At 36.5% G+C, this 21,730-nt stretch overlaps 1 protein-coding gene and 1 non-coding gene across 2 annotated transcripts in view; both read right to left on the bottom strand.

Moving 5' to 3' along the window:
* Sgcz (sarcoglycan zeta) overlaps nucleotides 1–21,730 on the bottom strand; it is a 1,088,618-nt gene that overhangs the window by 32,045 nt on the left and 1,034,843 nt on the right. The window lies entirely within an intron of this gene.
* Nucleotides 19,333–19,395, bottom strand: LOC147002464 (U7 small nuclear RNA). Its single transcript, XR_015048879.1, has one exon. It is a non-coding gene; the product is annotated as a U7 small nuclear RNA (small nuclear RNA).

The raw sequence follows: 21,730 nt of genomic DNA, 5'->3' as shown, positions 1-21,730 counted from the left end.
AGTAGATTCTCAATAAATGGGGCCTCAATGATTCACATCTTTCTCTGCATTTCAGGACACCATACCCATCTTGCTACCTTACTGCATATTCTAAAGCACCAACAATTTGTGACTCCTTATTACACATTTTATAGATTTTAGTATAGCTATCTTCTTACCTTTTTAATGTCAAATAATTTAAAAGTTTGGTTCTACTTTATTTTCTATGATAACATAGTTTAATAATTGTTTTTTTTTAATATTTCTTAAAATATAAGCTACTTGAAGGCTCTAAAGCTCAGGTCAAGGTAGAAACAGAAGTTAATTTTCATTTTATTGTTGATCTATACTCATCAATCCACCCACAAATCATAAGACCAACTTCCATATTTAGAAAATGATTAACTTGAGATTTTGAAGGGGTATATCAGGAAGATCTAACTGGATTATACGGATGAGTTTCAGCTGACGAAGAGATTCCTTAGACATTGGGAAAGTTGGATATTTTTCCACAGTATTGATTTTTTTCATATGGCTTTCCACACTTTCATATGGAGCTGTAACTCCCAAATTTGCTCTACAATTGTATTATCTCCGTTTTGCTAATTTATAAGTAAAGCCCAACCCATTCAGGACCACAGGCCTACCATATATGTCTTACTTTTGAATTTTCTCTACAACATCATCAAAGGAATGTATCTCTATATTTCTTTTTTTTTTTTAATTGGATGTTTTATTTATTTACATTTCAAATGTTATCCCCTTTCACAGTATCCCCTTTGCAAAACCTTATCCTATCCCCTCTTAGCCAGCTTCTATGAGGGTGTTCCCCTACCTGCCCACCTACTCTTACCTCACTGCCCTAGCATTCCTCTACACTGGGGCATCAAGCCTTCATAGGAATAAACGCCTCCTCTCCCATTGATGCAAGATAAGGCCCCATCAGCTCTTTCAGTCCTTCTCCTAACTCCTCCTCTGGGGTCCCTGTGCTCAGTCCAATGGTTGGCTGTGAACATCAACATCTGCATTGGTCAGGCGCTGGCAGAGCCTCTCAGGAGACAGCCATATCAGGCTCCTGTTAACAAGCACTTCTTGGCATCCAAATAGTGTCTGGGTTTGGTGGTTGCATGTGGGGTGGATACCCTGGTGGGGCAATCTCTGGATGGCCTTTCCTTCAATCTCTGCTCCATGCTTTGTCCCTGTATCTCCTTGAGACAGGAGCACTTCTGGATTTAAATTTTGGAGATGGGTAGGTGTCCCCATCCAGCAACTCAGGGAGTCATGTCTAACCTCTGCATATCTTCCTATTCAGTATTATATTTGATTTCAAGGGCATATAATAGGCAAATGCTAGCTCGTGATTTTTCATCCCTTCCCTCTTTCCATCCCCTTTTGGTCCCCTTCCTCAGTCCTAGCTGAGTTTTCCCTCCACAACTAGCCATGGGCTGGAGGAAATGACATGTTGTTAAGGTCATAGTATCTAAGTAACATTAAACACATTATGGGATAGAGAAAGAGTGTAGTTATGGCACAAGGGAGGGGCTTTGTGAAGAAGACAGAAAGGAGAAAATAATGTAATTTATATTTAAACTATAAAAAACATTTATGTTGAAAATCGGGTATATGTTTTTTCCTATATTCTGATATTATATAGAGTTCTAGAAATTGAAAATGCTCAACTAGGCATATGTTAAATAGGACAAAATTAATACTCCTCTCTTGGGATGGTTGACCAAGAAAAGCATGAATTATATCTTTAAAATAATGTATCTTTTGAAAAGATTTTTTTTAAGTTTTGAGATTATAACTGAATTAGAATATTTCTCCATTTGCTTCCTCTCTCCAAACACTCCCATCTGCCCCTTTCTACTTTTCTTCAAATTAAGGAACTCCTTGTTTTTTTAAACTAATTGGTAACGACCATTTGGCACTGAAGAAGCAATTGGTGTGCTAGTGAATACATGTTAATTAAAGGTGAATCTCCTTCCACTAATTTACTAAATCAGCATAATCCCTAACAATAATCTATGAACATTTGTCCTTATACTCAAAAACAGTGCAGTTTTCAACTTTCATTAAGAATTTTTTTTTGCAGCACATGAAAACAAGGACAGAAAATGATAATCACTCAAAATAATTTACCTCCTATTTTTTAAATAAATAACTGTTCTTATGGAATTTAATAACAATATCAAGACAAACATTGAAGACTTACTCTCTTTGGTCATCATCTTGGTTTTATGAATGTTATTTCAGAGGGTAGGAGTCATTTGAATTCTTTCGTGTATTCATGATCTAATGTTTGTTTTGCCATTAGTCATTGTACGGTAGTAACTGAGATAGAATCAAAACACTGAGGCCAATGTGTTGACATATTTGACTTTTAGGTTTACATATCTCTATTTACATCTGTCTCCCAGAGACTTAAGTACATATTGAGCGTCAATGATCTGGAAATTATTATAGATCATTTACACATAAAACTTTAATATTTATGACATATTACCATCAATTTCTGGGCTAAGCTGATTCATAAGTTGCATTATGGCATAGACATGCACTAGTTAATTACATACACATGAAGACATTATACACACTCACGGAATACCAAGAGCTTTCTAAGAATAATGAGGAAAGTCTTTATTCAGAAGATTCTATACAAGTATTAAGATATTACACTGCCTTTCCCACAAGCTGTTACAAATGAATTATTAGGAGTAAACTATTAGAAACTTCTGTAGAGTGGTGTCTGGCTCTGGCCAAGGGGGTTGAAACTTTAATTCATTAACTTTAAATGAGCAAAGGCAAATAAGCGAATTGCACAAGATTTATGCATAGAGAATAGATGAGATGCATCTAAGCCATAAATTAATGCATACGAAAATCATCCAATTGAAAAGCAGATAGAAAATTCACACTTAAGACTACACTTCGGGCTGGTGAGATGGCTCAGTGGGTAAGAGCACCCGATTGCTCTTCTGAAGGTCCAGAGTTCAAATCCCAGCAACCACATGGTGGCTCACAACCATCTGTAACAAGATCTGACTCCCTCTTCTGGAGTGTCTGAGGACAGCTACAGTGTACTTACATATAATAAATAAATCTTTTTTAAAAAACAACAACAACAACAACAAAAAAAAGACTACACTTCATTCACAATATTAGCATAATTACAGATGGCAAAATTGCAAGTAATTAACAATGACTTGGTAGCAAATAAATATTTCATATAAAAATAATTATATAGCATCACATTTATATACATTGCCTTTTAAATATACATATAGAAAACAGTAAACATATATAATTGTAGTATAATCAGTTGTTGGGACTATTGATGTTTAATACTAATTTATTAAAAATCATGATACTGAACTTAATATGTGTGATCTATATTTGGTTACCATCAACTGTTTATGTCTAGTATCACATTTTTTAGACAAGGTCTGGTTGCCCTAAGGTACAATTACATTAAGTATAATAATAAAATAATGATTGCCATCATCCATTTGCCTGTAAAACTCAGGTTGTCCTCATTCTTAATAGCTGAATAGTATTCCACTGTGTAAATGAACCACAGTTTCTCTATCCATTCTTATGTTGTGGGGCATCTAGGTTGTTTCCAGCTTCTGGCTATCACAAATAAGGCTCCTTTGAACATAGTGGATCACTATGCTCTTGAATATTATCAAGAGTTTAGAAATTCTTATTGCAAAACAAAACTAGATTCACAATTCATCATTCAGATATTCCTTTTTAAATATTGCCATGAGCTATATACATAATTTTTAATGAAATAAAAAGATCTGCGGTCACCATTGGAGACCAACAATCAGGGCTCTGCAGTACCTTCTGTTTACAGGTCTCAACAAGGACCACAAGATGAAAATGGATGTGAGGCAGCTGGTACTAAGAGAGCACCACCGAACACACAAGTTCATGTAGGACAAGATTCAGAGGTGTGCTCTTTGTGCCCTCTGAGTAGTAAACCATGAAGCTTCTGAGAGTATCGAGCTACAAGTGTCCCCCTATGTTCATCAAGAGGTTGGGGCCTCACATTCATATCTAGAGGAAGTAGGACAAGCTGAGCAACAGCCAGCAGCCATGAGGAAAGGTGCAGTCAAGGACTGGTTGCCCCATCCCTTCTCAATAAAAATTTATGTCATGTGTGAATATGCTCACATGTGTATAAATACACATACACACACACATACACACACATACACAAAGGTGCAGCCAAGAACTGATTGCGCCATCCCTTCTCAGTAAAAAATATGCTGTGTGTGAATATGCCCACACATGTACACACATGCACACGCACACCACTTACATGTTAAATGCATCCTAAACCATCTGTCATATGGAGAGATATGATAGAGAATGAAGGAGATCAACCTCTCACCATGCTGGAGGAGTCTTTACTCCTGACTCTGAAGTCTTCGGATTATCAGTTCTCCTGGGAACCTTTGACAGTTACATCTGCCTCTCCTCTCTACAGCCACTGACCCGTGGGTTAAGGCTACAGCTGCCCTTTGGTTTCCAGGAACTAATGTAGCAGTGTGAATGCTCAAATTCAGGGGTTACCTCTGTCCTTTGATCTCTCTCCCTGGTAACACCCATCAATATTCAACTAATCTAATAGTTTCTATTCAGTCACTTACTCGCCAATAAAGGTTTACTTCTTATCTGTGATGAATTCTGATATTTGAAACACTTTGCATCACTTCCTTACCAATAATTCATACTATCATGTCTCTGTATCTCCATTTGTATTTTAAAACACCAGCTATGGAATGGGTTGGGAATTCTGGTCCTTAAGAACATTTGCTGCTCTTGTAGAGGAATGGTATTTGATTCTCAATACCAATGGGTGGCTAACAATAATCTGTAACTCCATTTTCAGGGTTTCCTTTGCTATCATCTGATTTCTACCCTATGCATACTTGGTGATTTTCACAGTGGCAAAACATTCATATGTACAAAATAAAAATATATATCTTTAAAAATTAACTTAAAAGTATGCATTTAAAAGTATACAAATAATTTTGTCTACCAACTACTGGAAGGATAGCTGTCAATACCAACTCATTGGAGTTCATATTTTCACTTTGCCATAGGTTCATGTCTTTCCATCCTTGTCAATGAATAAAGTTTAGTCTGCAGAATGATCCATTTTTCAATTGTATATTTTTGTGATTTACCGCTCAGAGGTAGATCAATTATTTTATGTTCATAAATATTTTAAATTCTGCTTATTTGACTTTGCTCATTTAAACTTAATTAATTAGTTTAACTTCTGTTGAAATTAATTTTCATCGTTCTCATCTTCCCATTTATTACTTATATGTGTGATTTTCAAATGCTCTTTTGGCAGCAATAATAAACATTTTATTTCATGTGTTAATTTTTATTTTTTGCATGTGTGTATACCTGCTTTTCTGTCTCCTCTCTGTCTCTGTCTCTCTCTGTGTCTGTCTGTCTGTCTGTCTATCTCTGTCTTCTTCTTCCTCTCTCTCTCTCTCTCTCTCTCTCTCTCTCTCTCTGTGTGTGTGTGTGTGTGTGTGTGTGTGTGTGTGTGTGTGTGCATGTGTGTGTGTGTATGTGTGTGTGTGTGTGTGTGTGTGTGTGAGAGAGAGAGAGAGAGAGAGAGAGAGAGAGAGAGAGAGAGAGAGAGAGAGAGAGAGAGAGAGGAAGGTCTTTAATTCAGACCCTCATACCTTCTGAGTGTGAATCGCATAGGTAGAAAAAGGCACTGTCAGGAATCACAAGGTTGTTGGGTGAGAATCTCAGTACCAGGCAAGTGTTAGTTCATTTTAAGTTATTGGTCAGGGAGAATGTCAGGCCTCATATGTAATAAAAACTATTGCAAAACTTGGCTTGAGTTTTGTTTCTGAAATCCCAGGACTATGGCTATGAAAGAAGAAAGATCAGGGGTTCAAAATCATTGTAAGTAATATGTTGTTGTGATCTGTTTTCACAATAATCTTAGAAATTATATCTAATTCTATAGCATTAAAAATAAACAGGAGACCTTAGATTCCCTTTTATCTGTCTGGCAAGTTGTAGCTGCTTGCCTTAGAATGATGGGAGCCAAAAGGTGATAGACTGATGCAAGACTGAGGCCTGGGTAAGAAAGTTATAGTCTCATTCCCTAGGATATCCAATAGATAAAGGTTTGTGTAGTGAATTTGGATTGGGGGCCATGCTAGAAGAGCAGGAAGATTGTCTCAGCCAATGGGCAAAAGGATGTAGGGATGTCTCATATTGGACACATTAAAATCACTCTCCCCTGCCAATTCTTAGAGTTCTGACTTTTCTCTAAGCTGGTATTTCATTTTAATAGAATTGGATTTTGAAAACTACTTTGCTTTTGCGATTGTCTGCATTTGCTATTAGCAATGAGGATCTCTTCTCTCCCAATCATCCTCGGCCACTGCCATCAAGATGACTCCAGGCTCAGCTACATAAGACCCTGTTCTCAGACAAAGACATACAACAAAGGGATGGGGGACAGGATGAGGGGAATAACTGTTGTGTTGCTTCCTATGCAGTTGCTTATTAAAGATTCAACAAGCTTTGGCTATAGGATCTGAATAAGTCAGGCAGAAAAGAATGAGTACCACCTCCCTCTGGCTGATGCTTGTAAAAGCAGAAGGGACACACCCGGCTCTGGGAAAGAACTGCCACTGCCACTGCCCATCCTTCTGGGTCACAGCCTCTCCATACTCTACAACCAACATAACCAGCATGGCTTGCCTGTTAATTCAGTTGTGAGATAGCTATTATGAGTACAACCAACTGTTTTGTGATTGGATTTAATGTGCATGCCCCAGGAAAGATTTCCTGTCTGGTACTGAAAGCCAGGGCAAAAGCCCCTAGCGGGGAAGGTCAGAACCACCAGTGGAGAAGCAAATGCTACTGTTTTGTTAAAAGGATATCATGTGCCTGTGGAATTGCCTCCTCTACTTTAGTGTTTACACTCTGAGCATATGATGAAGGGAATCTTTTCTTTTTTTCTCCTTTATTTTTTGAGTGGGCAGTGAATGCTGCAGAGACTAACAATTCAACAAAGGGCTGAGAGTAGGTGATCCTTGCCAGGGCACAGTGGCCACAGTATCAACTATACAGAGAAGAAAAAGAATGATTTTTTTAAATTGGATATTTTCTTTATTTGCAATTCAAATGTTATTCCCTTTCCTGGTTTCCCTTCCTCCTGGAAACACGCTACCACACTGTCCCTCCCCCGGCTTCTATGAGGGTGTTCCCCTCATAGAATAAATCTTTTATATCCCTTTCAAGTCTCCATTAAAGGAAGGAAGCAGAAGGAATGTAAAAGCCCTGAGCTCTCAGATCTAAACACATACACATATGGGCAACACTGCATCAACTCAGCGGGTTGTTTCTTAAAAATTTAAATATGTGTGCATATATTTGTAATAGCAGTAATTACAGACTAAGAGGCTGTAAATTGGAGAATGAGGTGGTGGGGAGCACAGGAGGAATTAGAAAAAAGGAGAAGGAGGCAGCGATGATACTAATACAGCATTCATAGCTGAAGTTCCCAAAGTGAAAATAAGTTAATTAATTAACTAATTAATAGATAAAATATTGTAAAAGACAGAAGAATGGATGGAGCATTGTACAGCTTTTTCCTCTGATCTGAAACAATCATTGCTGAGGACAAGGTCCTAAGAGTGAGGACATTAATGACCTCACCGACACTGAATACCTTAAGAAATACAAGGATACTCAAAAAATTCCACGATTTACCTGTCCTGACCCAAAGGATGTATAGGCAGGAAAGGACTGCTGGGGAATGGAGATGCTCTGGTGGAGTGGCACACAGACTTGCCAGTGTTCCGACTTTCGCAAGCAGTCACCCATTCCAAGGAGCTTCTTATGCTGATGCAGCTCAGCCTTTGAATTCCACAGGCCCTGACACATAATCCCTCATCCATGCTCCTGTAAAACAGCTAAGACAGCCTGATGACCTCCTTTGCTGAGCTAGACCTAGTGAGATTGCTTCTTCATTTTGCTAGCTACAAGTTATCTGGAAGGCATATACATTTACTGAGAAAATATTCAATTAATGGAACAGATAATTTATGATGGTTTGATATTTATTTTTATTAAGGTAAAGATTATCACAAGTCAAGACCAACCTAGGCTGCATAAAACCCTACTTTAAAAAGAAGCAAACAAAATAAAAAGCCCAAAACAGTAGAAAATAACTTGAAATATATCTAGTATAAAGCATATTAATAAAATGTTTTCCTCGGGTTGATAAATAAAACCAAAGTGTGAAGGTAAAAGTCTTTCAATTTAAAAAACAAAACAACAAAAAACTTTTAAGTTGCTAACATAATTAAAATATTTTAGTCTCTGTCTTACCCCCAGAAATTATACATCAGATAATATTCAACCCCACCCCAGGAACATGTTCATTTGAACTAATATCTAAGTTTCTTATCATAAAATATATTGTGAAATATTTTATTATTTTAAGTGTGTATGTGTGTATGTGTGTGTCCTGGGTGACCGGCATTAGTTTATTAGGTTTGCTATGATTAGAGACTGCACTGTCCAATTGCTAGAATCAGTCACTTCCTTCCTCTCATTTTGACTAGGTCTTTTCAGTATTGGCATTTTTTTAATCGAAGTCTTACACTTTCTCTTTCTAGTTTTCTTTAAATTTTAATTTTCTTGTTTCATCCCCTCTCTGGCTCTCACATATTTTTCTACATTAAAGAAACACCTAGAAAATCCTCAGCCTTCAGACTCTTCTGATTCACAAAGACCATCAGTCTTGATTTGTAAGAATAGGGGGGGCGGTGACCCAAAACAACCTAAAATAAAAAACAAACAAACAAACAAAAACTTGCATAAGTTTTTACAGAAGTCATAGTACAAGGAGGAATAAAAATAAGCCAATTTTCACGTAACAAAAAAAAAAAAAAAAAACTACTTAAGGATGTTCAACCTTGACCTTATTAGAAATTATATAATTATTTAAGATCATTTACAGTCTTCTCTTTAGCAATCCCTAAAACAAGAACACAAAATGATGCTGAATAATACACATGACCATTAATGATGTCTCCTATAAACTATTTTCTTCCTCTGTGATTTGTATCACATGTTGAAAACTTCATGTAAATTCGGAATATCTTAGTATCAATTATATTATACATGTTGTTTATAAAAAGCAAATTCAAACAACACTGAGGCAGCATCTTTCTAAGGATCAAGTGTGCAACACATCCAAAGTATTCTATTTCTCTGTACATAATACAACTCAGCGTTCTAGGATTTTCATATTCCCTTTAACACAAATTTACTCTATATAAACTTTCCATGCTTTATTTTTATCCAAGTTGATTCATTGCCCTTTCTTTCTTTCTTTCTTTCTTTCTTTCTTTCTTTCTTTCTTTCTTTCTTTCTTTCTTTCTTTCTTTCTTTCTTTCTTTCTTTCTTTCTTTTTTCCTTCCTTCCTTCCTTCCTTCCTTCCTTCCTTCCTTCCTTCCTTCCTTCCTTCCCTTCCTTCCTTCCTTCCTTCCTTCCTTCCTTCCTTCCTTCCTTCCTTCCTTCCTTCCTTCCTTCCTTCCTTTCCTTCCTTCCTTCCTTCCTTCCTTCCTTCCTTCCTTCCTTCCTTCCTTCCTTCCTTCCTTCCTTCCTTCTTTCTTTCTTTTCCTTTTTATTGGATATTTTATTTATTTACATTTCAAATGTTATCCCCTTTCCCTGTTTCCCCTTCAGAAACCCCCTACCCTATCCTCTCTCCTCCTGCTTCTAGGAAGATGCTCTCTCACCTGTCCACTCAGTCCTGACTCCCTGCCCTGGCATTCCCCTACATTGGGGCATTGAGCCTTCTTCCCAGGACCAAGGGCTTCTCCTCCCACTGATGCCCTGTAGCCTCCCCCAGCCTGAAGCAGGCTGGTACAGACCCTGTCACCACTGAGGTGGGGCCACCTGCGGTGCAGCTTTCCGACTTGGCTGGCTCCTTTTGAAGTCACAACTGCCCTGTTCTTCTGCTAACTTCTGAGAGGCTGAACCTGTCTTCCTGAAACATTCCTGAATAAGCAACAGCCTGGTGACTAAGTGCTGACAGCACGGTGACAAAGCACCAAGGATGGACAGGTGGGGGTGAGGTGGGTGGGGGTGGAGGGGGAGATGAGCATTCCCCCTTTATAAGCACAGTCTCTTAGTGAACTCGTGGGCCTTGATTAGAGAAAAATTTGACTTGGCCTCATTATTTCTCAGGCCATCTAGTCTTTCTCTTTCAGCCCCAGCCTGCCCTCCAGGAATACCCAGTTCATGTAGGCCGCAGGCCTGCTTACTACTACAATGCCCTACAAGGTCATCCTCTGCTACATATGCAGCTGGAGCCATGGATCCCTCCATGTGTACTCTTTGGATGGTGGTTTAGCTCCTGAGAACTCTGGGAGGGTCTGATTAGTTGATATTGTTGTTCTTCCGATGGGTTGTAGACCCTTCAGGTCCTTCAGTCCTTTCTCTAACTCCTCCATTGGGGTCTTCATGCTCAGTCCAATGGTAGGATGCAATCATCTGCCTCTGTATTTGCCAGACACTAAAAAGGGCCTCTCAGGAGACAGCTATATCAGGCTCCTGTCAGCAAGCACTTCTTGGCATCTGCCTATAGTATCTGGGTTTGGTGTCTGTAAATGGGATGGATCCCCAAGTGGGGCAGTCTTTGGATGGCTTTTCCTTCAGTCTCTGCTCCACACTTTGTCTCCATATTTCCTCCTGTATTTTGTTCCCCTTCTGAGAAGGGCTGAAACACCCACACTTTAATCTTCCTTTTTCTTGAGCTTCATGTGGTCTGTGAATTTTATCTTGGGTATTCTGAGTGTTTAGGCTAATATCTACTCAGCTATTAAAAACAATGACTTCATGAATTTCTCAGGCAAATGGATGGAACTAGAAAATATTCTGATTGAGGTAACCCAGTCACAAAAGAACAGACATGGTATGCACTCATTGATAAGTAGATTCATTGTCTTTAAAGGAGAGCCCTGAAGCCAACTGTGGGGATGTCTTACACAGAAAAACACTGGCAATATTAGACAAGACAAGAATCATTTAAAACTTAACTAATATTCCTAGGCAAATGGTTGGACCTGGAGGGCATCATCCGGAGTGAGGTAACACAATCACAAAAGAACTCAAATGATATGTACTCACTGATAAGTGGATATTAGCCCAGAAACTTAGTATACCTGAGATATAAGATACAATTTGCAAAACACATGAAACTGAAGAAGAAGGAAGACCAAAGTATGGACACTTTGCCCCTTCTTAGAATTGGAAACAATCACCCATAGAAGGAGTTACAGAGACAAAGTTTGGAGCTGAGACAAAAGGATGGAACATCTAGAGACTGCCATATCCAGGGATCCATCCCATAATTAGCCTCCAAACAAAGACACCATTGCATACACTAGAAAGCATTTGCTGAAAAGACCCTGATATAGCTGTCTCTTGTGAGAATAGGCCAGGGCCTAACAAACACAGAAGTGGATGCTCACAGTCATCTATTGGATGGATCACAGGGCCCCAATGGAGGAGCTAGAGAAAGTATCCAAGGAGCTAAAGAGATCTGTAACTCTGTAGGTGCAACAACATTATGAACTAACCAGTACCCCGGAGCTCTTGACTCTAGCTGCATATGTATCAAAAGATAGCCTAGTCGGCCATCACTGGAAAGAGAGGCCCATTGGACACGCAAACTTTATATGCCACAGTACAGGGGAACCCCAGGGCCAAAAAGTGGAAATGGGTGGGTAGGGGGGTGGGGGGGAGGGTATGGGGGACTTTTGGGATAGCATTGGAAATGTAATTGAGGAAAATACGTAATAAAAAAAATATTTAAAAAAATTTAAACTAAAAAAAAAAAACAACTAATAAAAGTAAGTGTTTTGTCAGTGAGTTTTGTTTATGCTTCTGTAAGGGAAAATGAAAAATAAAAAGACCAATAGACTCTTATTTCTCTCTCTCTCTCTTTTTTACTTATTGACAATGTATAATATGTTGGCATATCACTTGTGTAAGTTAAGGAGGTAAGTTTATGAGTTGCAAACCATTTCTCAATAATATAGAATTAAGATGATTTCTGTCATAAGAACCAATTAACTTTATGCTTTATAAGGAAGACATTAGTATTATTTTCAGATTTTTTTTGGTACTTCATTTTCTTGGTCTGGGATATGTGTGTATGTGTGTGTGTGTGTGTGTGTGTGTGTGTGTTTGTGTGATGTGTGTGTCTGTTTCAAAACTTTATTAGTTAAATGCATTTGCTGATTTCTTTTCAAATAACAGTTGGCAACATAAGAGGATGTACCAATATTTTATATCTCAATCATTCAAACATTCATAAAAACTATGTTGTATAAACATTTTTCTTATTATATTTTAATAAAAAAATTTCTCCAAATAATGTGCAACTAGCTATGATAGTTGATATCTATGTCATAGCTAGCTATGATAACATATATTGCAGATTTACTCAAGTAACTATGTAATCTTGTCCTATCAATTAAATAATTGTAAATACAATATCAAATTATAAAATTATATTTCTTCACTTTTGATTTTTAGTTTACATTAATTGCATTAATATAATGACAATTATTTATATGAAATGCATATTCGCTGTCTAACAAAATAAAAGTTACACATAATCTGTTACTGGTAGAGAACTGTTGTAAGCATAATGTCTTTGTGCACTGTGTAAAGATTATCCTTGAGTTATTCAAATGCTGATTTCTCTATCCATACATATTGTCGCAACCTGGACATGGCATTCTAATGCTTACTCCAAATATTTCTTATTTCAAGTTTATGCAAATAACGCTTATGACTTCTTTGCCTTGTTACTAAAAGCAACTAAAAGTTGATAAGCCAATGCCTGGGCAGAAGAGAGGACAGGGCAGGACTTTTGCCAACCATGGAAGGGGTGGGAGAGAAAAGAGTCAGAGGTATTCACTATGAGTAGCTGGGATGGGTCCAGGAAACATCATGGGAGAGCACACTTGAAGCTCAAAGAATGAGACCAATAAGAAAATGCAAGGATCTCAAGAATTTTGGCTAGGCAGTAGGCAGATTAGCCTTGAGGATTAGAATATGTCAATGACTGCTGAGGTTTTGTGCTATAAAATTTGATTAAATAAATATAGTAATCTGTCTCATCATTTGGGGCTAGATAATGGGTAGAGGAAAACCTATATATTATATAAAATAGTATTACAAAGGCAGCGAAGCATTTCTCTCATCTTTATAAAGTGACTTACAGTCTGTTTACACTGCCATTTCAATATTTTCATGAAGTCACTGAGGTATGCTTATTAATATTTTAGGTTTCTTAATTTTTTAACATAATAACTTATATTGTTATTTAATTTAAATGATTGACAACTTCCTGTCTTCCCTCTAAAATATGACTTTTAGTGTTGTATCAAGTGAACTTAATATCAAAGGAAAATAAACTTGAAGGTAAAGGATTTTAAAATAGTTTTAAGAATTGAAATCATAATATATTGTTAGTCTGTCAGCTAAATGCTATGATACTGTGTCTTTGTAAGGTAACTATTCATTGTGTGTGTGTGTGTGTGTGTGTGTGTGTGTGATGTGTTACTTACTGCAAATGCATTTGCTGATCGTTACATGAATTCTTAGTGCCCTTTGCTTTGAAAAGAATCACTTATGGTTTTGTAGAAGCACCAAATCCTCATTCAACTCTAGAAAAATGATGAGGTAAGGCATTTCGATTAAAGATTTTCCGTTAGATTGGCATGATTTAGTTCCTGATTCAATTTAACCATCTGACACATTTTAATGGTTTCCTTCAGCAATGGTTTGTTGGTTCTATTCCTTTTGGTTAATCAAAAGAACAGATGTTAAAGACTTCACTCATCTCAACCCACTTTTAGCATTTCCCACCTGAAATGAGTATTGACATGTATTGATTGTATAGAATAAAAGGTTTCTTGTGGTAGCTCATTATGCAATGTGCTTCGATCAGATTCATCCTGTTTTAGTTTCTCTGACAACAGAGTACCTTACTAGTGGGTTTATTTTAGCTCATCCTTTGAAGGTATCTTGGTGGGGAAGTTGTAAGTGCAGGAGTATGATAAAGCTGGATAAAATGTGTTTATAGCCAGTAAGAAAAGAGAGATAAGTTGGGTGGTATGCATCTTTCATTGCAGCACTCAGGAGGCAGAAGCAGGCAGATCTCTGTGAGTTCTAGGCCAGCCTGGTCTACTACACCTCTTCCAGAACAGCTGAATTCCACTGATCATCATACACTCATTCTATCACTCTTATTTACTCCTTGTGGCACTTTCACTTCCGCATGCCTATTTCTTTCCTATATAGTCCTTGCCTTTTTTTTCCCTAGCTAACAAATATGATGGATACCATGCTACAGGGAATGAATGTAGATAGTTATGCATAAGTTATATCAGAAATTATGGCTCTGTCATTTGGGACTGATGGTACATACCTTTAATTGAAGCTCCATGGGAGGCTAAGTTAGGAAGTTGGCAAATCCAAGTGGTTCATGGTCTTCAGAGCATGCTCAATCAGACTTGGGCAAACTAGCAAGACCATGAGTCAAATCAAAAAGGCAAACACAAAACAACAAACACAACCAAAGAATAGTCAGACAAAGACAGCAACTAAATACTAGTGGTGTAAGGAAGTGGTGGTGGGCATCTTTTTTTTTTTCCATTCCTAGGGTGAAGACTAAATAAGAAGAGAAACAGCAGTAGGAGGGGATGAAGTGGAAAAGAAAGATAAATAATAAAATTACAGAGTTTTTATCTGACAACAGTACAATACTATTTCAACAGTGGAATCTGACTTAGAAGTCATTATAATTAAAAGTGAAGGTGTTCATTTTAAAATAAGCCATGGGAAAGCTTAGAAATTATAATCATAAACTGGAAAGTATTTGAAACTGAATTGCAATGTCTTTAATATCTAAAATTTAGGAACTATACTAAATTAGTACTTTCAGTGAGATGGATGGCCTCAAATGATTATATTAAAAGTGAAGAAAAATAAAACCCTAATGGACACACTTTATCATTGAGCAGTTAGAAAAAAAGTAACAAAAAATATAATCAAAATATAACTTTAAGATATGTAGATAATGAGTACATGAGGGTAGATACTAATACAATAGCATGCAAGCATTGGGATACGTTAGCAATAATGGCAAAAGTAGATTATTATATCAATTGATAAAATTTACCAGTTTCTGATCAACTTGGTCACAAAGAGCTAAGAAGCAATAAATAATGAATACTAATAATTAATGGGGGGAAATATGCTCTAAAGGTGGTAAAGGTGCAAATGTATTTCAAATATTTTCAAGTAAATATATGCAAATAAACTGAAGTATCAGTGGAAAGAAAGAGATAGGTGGTTGCCTGTAGGTGGGCTTTGGGATTTTGTTATTAACCCAGAGGTTTATTATTATTATTATTATTATTAGTCATGGTAGGATTGTTCTGGAATTGTGGTATTAGTTGAGTGACTCTAAATATATAAATTGTTTCTTTATATATTGCTGAATATTTTCAGGATTTTGAATTAAGTGTTTCACTTTGAGTTTTACATATCATTTAAAGGAAGTTTACAGTTTTATTATAATGTGGACATTTGATTTTCCCAGAACCACTTATTGAAGAGCCAATATTTTCCTGATAATATGCCCTTTTGACACCTTCTTACCTAAATTGTTTTCAGAAGGAAACACTTTCTACTGTTTGAAGACTTGATGTGGGTTTTTAGTATATTTAAATAGAATTCAAAAGTGTGTCCATTAATACATAATTACTTCTAATGCCGAGAAAAGAACCTGCTGTGAAAGGAATATTTAAGAATTTAATGAAGAAACTTTTATAAATTTAAACAGGGTGAGAGGTATTTTTAATTAAACATTTCATAGGCTAATTTTTCTTTCAGCAGTCCAACTCTAACAAAGCCCAGGGTGCCAGTTGTACAGACTAATATATTTCTTATATTTATTAATGAAAAATGTTGGAAAATAACAAGTCTTCTAAATTAATATGTAAAATCTCAATTAATTATTTCTCTTAGAACCAACTGATCATCCAGTAGTTTTTCTCTTGTAGATGAAATAATTGCTTGATAACATTTTTAAAATGTGTTAGATTTATAGACATGGAAATTTAAAATTTAAGCTTATTTTTCATTCACAATAATGAGCATGATGATATTCTTATATTTCTCAGAATTTGGAAATGTTTCTAATTCTTTTTAATATTTAAAAATGTTCATAAAATGATCAGAAAAAGCTCAAATCCTCCTTACCCAATCTTTAGAACAGAGATTGGAGATGATGCATCTCATGATGCGGTTTATAAAAGTATTTAGAAAAAGTTGATACTGTTGACAACAGTAACCTGAGTTTCTATTGGTGCAAATTTACTATTTACAAACAACTTTAATATGTATTTTCAGGTTTCTAGATTCTTTAGTACCAGAGTTTATTTTATCATCTCCTTTTTGTTCATAGGACATTCTTATAATATGATCTACAGAGTCAACAGAAAAAAAAAAAAAACTTCTCATCTATATATTGTACTTTATTATTTATTAATGCATTTTAAACTTTTTTCCGATGGCATATTTGTCTTCAGTTCACCCAGGTCAGGGTAAATGGTGCTGACTTTAAAATGCCCCTTAGCTAGCTCTCTTCTATCTGTATCCAGAGCCAGCTTTGATACTCAGTGGATCTAAAGAATCAAGGAAGTGTCTAAATGTAATATCAAGAAACTTGAAAAACTGCCTGATAAATTCTAAAATATTTTTATTCCTACTCATTTATTTCAGATATGAAATAAAGACATCTCAAAATTCTTTAGTGTAGATTCCTACCTTAAGAATGAAGTAAGCTTACAGTATGTGATAAAACAATAAAGCCAAATGTCATATTCCAAGAGGCTATGGATTATATTCAGGACAGTCTCAAGCAAAGCTCAGAGAATGAAGTGATGGTTCAAGAACTGCCAATGTCATTCCTTAGTCAAAGGTACTTGAAGAATGGGAGACAGAAAACTCAACCTACTTTCAATGAACTTCATTACTGACTCAGGATTGAGTCAAGGGAAATAATATGTGGACATGGGAGTGGGGAAAGATGTAGACCTTTGACAGATGAAAATCCATAATTCTAAAACATTTTTTCTCATAGAAATAATATATTTCATAAAATGTCTTAGTGTTTCTATTGTCATGTTGACTGACTATGGCCAATGACAACTACAGGAGGAAGAAATTATTTAGCTTATGCTTCTCCTTCATGGTTCATCCCTGAAGGAAGTCAAGGCAGGAATTTATTTGGGGCGATACCTGGAGGCAAAAACTGATACAGCATCCATGGAGTGGTGCTGCTTACTAGCTTGTTCTCATAGTTTGCTCAGCCTGCTTCTTTTATAGAATCAATGATTACCAGTTAGTGGTAGATCCACTCACATCAGTCACTAAGAAAATGCCCATAGGTTTGTCTCCAATCCAGCCTTATCAGGATATTTCTCAATTAAGAATTTGACCTCTCTAGTAACCTTGTTCTAAAAACCTAAAACTAGCTAGCATATATAGTGAGATTGTCAAATGATATTAAAATATCCATGAACCATGTTAGAAGCCTGAGCATAAACAAACAATTATTACCTCATTCATTTTGTACTACTTTGTAGTCATTTCACAAAAAAGACTATTAACTGCCAATTGTTAATATTAACAATGAATTTCTTATCATTTCATGCCTCCCCATAAAATAAGACATTAAGTTGATCAGTTGTAATCTTGTTATATACATTTGTTGCATCTCATTTAAATTCTCTAGCAAGTGTTTGAAGATACTAACAAAACAAACCACCAAAGTAACATCTATGATCATTTTAAATACAATGAAAGATATACCTTCTTTGCACATCCATACTCATGGCTGTGGGTGTGTTTTATCCTTTCTCTGCATGATTCCCTTTCTGTTAAATTCATGCTCAAATCTATACTGAATCAACACATCTACAGAATCCACTTCCTTGAAGGATCAGGGGGCAGAGAAGAAGAAGTGGATGAAAGATTGTAAGAGCCTTTTTTTTTCTGGTAAGACTGGGAAAAAATAGTGTTTTCTAGATGTAACAGGAAGACTCCACTGCTGAATTTACAACTGAAGTTGTCTGTGAACAAACTGAACTGTACAAGGCAGTCAGCATTTGCCAAGGACTACCATTGGCCTGGAGAGGGATTCTTACAGAAAGGATGTCTGGGAGCAGTGAAAAGAATGACTTGAAGTCAAATTATGGGTCCAAGCTGATGGCCTGAGTTCTTCTCCAGATAGCTCCCTAGACAGCTCTCTGTAGATTGCTCTTGGCTCTGTAGTCTGCTTGAGACAGCTCTTGCCCAAGACAGCTCCCTCCTCAAAACAGTTCTTTCATGCTAGAAAAAACTCTAAATGCTCTCTGGATAGCTCATGGGTTTTCCAATCAAAAGCAGAAAATCTGCTAGAAAAAAATTCTTGGATTTTCTGACCAAGTCGGAAATTTTGCTAGAAAAATTCTAGAAGTAATTCTTGGGTTTTCCATCAAAATCAGAAAGCCAGAAAAAAAATTCTAACAGAGCTGTGTGCAGTTTTCAGCAGTTCTCTAGAAAACATTCTATTGAAAGGATAATATAAACCCCTTTATTTTCATTTAAGGACACCATCTGTCTCTATTTTAAGGACAACACCTGATTTCAAAAAAGGCCATACGACATTAGCTTCAGGAATAGACCATAAGTCCAAGAAACTAGGTCATAAGATACCAGCTCTAGGAATAGACTATAAAATCCAAAACAAGATCATAAAACTCACTCCCTAAGAACAGCCTAGGGATAACCACAAAAATGGTGAAATAGCTTATCTCAGAATTGGTCATGTACACTGGGAAGCTCCTATTTCATCACATGGTTGAACATTCATTACATAGGAATCTAGACCCCTGATCACCTGTGACCCCCTATAAGCAACCAGTGAAACTCTAGATTACCTAATCTTTCTAGATAGTGCCGTTTCCCTATAAGAAGGCTTGTGTGCCTTTGTCTGGGTTTGACATTTCAAAGAGTGGTTGACCCCTGCATACTGGTTGTTTCTGAAGAATAAATGCTCTTTGTTTTTGCATACTATCTGAGTCTGGGGTCTTTCTTCAGCAATTTTCAAACCCTTCCACTCAAAGTACTGCATTAGCGCTTTCAGACAGCATTCTCTCTGGATAGCTTCTAGAAAAAATTTTAAGAGAGCTGTGTTAGCTCTCTAAGTAATTCTTGGGATTTCCAATCAAGGTCAGAACACCTGTTAGAAAAATTCTAAAATAGCTGTGTTCAATCTCCATGGATTCTAAAATTCTGAAAGACCTGTGTTTACAACTCTATTGAGAATTAGGGAGTGGGAACCTGAGAAAAGTCTGGAGGATACCTAGGGCTTGCTGGTAGCCAGTGGAGCCAATTGGTGAGCTTCAGATTCACTGAGATCCTGACTTACACAGTACATGGAGAGTGATAGAAAGAGACATCTAAGACTGACTTCTGTGATCTCTGCATTTATGAGTGTGTATACAGAAAACAGCATACACACATCCATTGTCTCACAAGAAAACACAGCAACATAATGCACATAGTAAAGTCACTCTCAGATGATCCATCCTGAGAATATACTGACTGGATACTTACAGGTTAAGTAAAGACACTAAAAAAAAAAAACATTAAAATAATTGTTTTCAAGAATTAAACCATAGGACAAACCATTGAATGTGTTGAAAAATAACTTCAATCCATAACATAGGATTCTCTCGTCTGAGCTGAGAGATTCTAGACAGTGCTGGTTAGTATTATACTACTTCAGAATGAATAACATGATGATGTCTTCAAAGCTAAGGACGTAGTGAACTCAGGCAATAAAACAAGCATGAGTACATACAGAAACACCTGGGACTCACTATGTGTTTGATTTCAAATTAGTAGTTTACTGTAGTCCTGAAGAAAGACTTTCACATTCAGTTTACCTAAAAAGAGGTTAAGAAGCTGAAATTTAGGTAGCCTCTTGAAGGTTTGTCATGAGCTTGAGAGTTTAAATTGTGGGAAAACAATAGACATTCAGGAGAAACTCTTGTCTAGTGCATGCAGCACAATGTGTTCTGGCAAGGATAAGTAGGGCCAGTGAACCAAGGTGCCCAGTCTGGTACAGTGCACTGTAACTCATCTATACACTTTACTGGATGAGTAGTAATAAAATGAATATTTTGACTTACAGTCTCATAAGCTGTAAAGTGTTTCTCAGGATGTAACCATATATTAAATAAAGACTCATATAGATCTACCTACATACTTATCAAATGTATTAATCTTCTCATTAATATTTTCCACTGCTTTTCTCTCTCTCTTTCTCTTTTTTGTTTTGTTTTGTGTTTTGTTTTTGAGATAGGGTTTCTCTGTGTAGCCCTGGCTAACCTGGATCTCACTCAGTAGACCAGGCTGGCCTCGAATTTAGAAACCCTCCTGCCTCTGCCTCCCAAGTGCTGGGATTAAAGGCATGTGCCACCACTGCCCAGCATAAAGTTTCTTTTATGAATGTGGGTGCCCTTGCATTTGGAGCATATGTGTTCAGAATTGAGCATTCATCTTGTTAGATTTTTCATTTGACCAGTGTGAAGCGTCTTTCCTTATATATATATATATATATATATATATATATATATATATATATATTAATAACTTTTGGTTGAGAGTTGATTTTATTCAATATTAGAATGGCTATTCCTGCTTGTTTCTTGAAACCATTTACTTGGAAAATTGTTTTCCAACCTTTTACTCTGAGGTAGTGTCTGCATTTGTCACTGAGATGCATTTCTGTATGCAGCAAAGTAATGAGCCTTGTTTACATATTCAGTCTGTTGGTCTATGTTTTTTTGGGGGAACTGAGTCCATTGATATTAAGAGGTATTAAGTAAAAGTGATTGTTACTTCCTGTTATTTTTGTTGTTGGGGTAGAATTATGTTTATGTGGCTATCTTCTTTTGGGTTTGTTGAAAGATTACTTTCTTGCTTTTGCTAGGGTGTAGTTTCTCTTCTTTGGTTGGTGTTTTCCATGTATTATTCTTTGTAGGGCTGGATTTATGGAAAGATATTGTGTAAATTTGGTTTTATCATGGAATATCTTGGTTTCTCAATCTATGGTAATTGAGAGTTTTGCAGGGTATAGTAAATTGGGCTGGTATTTGTGTTCTTTTACAGTCTGTATGATGTCTGCCCAGGTTCCTCTAGCTTTCATAGTCTCTGATGAAAAATCTGGTGTAATTCTGATAGGTCTGCCTTTATATGTTACTTGACCTTTTTTCCATTACTGCTTTTAAAATTTTTTCTTTGTTTAGTGCATTTGGTGTTTTGATTATTATATGACAGGAAGAATTCCTTTTCTGGCCAAGTCTATTTGGAGTTCTGTAGGCTTCTTGTATATTCATGGGTATCTCTTTCTTTAGGTTAGGGAAGTTTTCTTCTATAATTTTGTTGAAGATATTTACTGGTCCTTTGAGTTGGGAATTTTCCCTCTCTTCTATGCCTATTATCCTTAGGTCTCATCTTCTCATTATGTTCTGGATTTCCTAGATGTTTTGGGTTAGGAGCTTTTTGCTTTTTTGCATTTTCTTTGGCTGTTGTGTCAATGTTT

The sequence above is a fragment of the Mus caroli genome, unplaced genomic scaffold, assembly GCF_978045245.1.
Source record: "Mus caroli unplaced genomic scaffold, Mus_caroli_1 scaffold_10, whole genome shotgun sequence".
Taxonomy (NCBI): Eukaryota; Metazoa; Chordata; class Mammalia; order Rodentia; family Muridae; genus Mus; species Mus caroli.
This window is presented reverse-complemented; position numbering and strand designations above follow the sequence as displayed.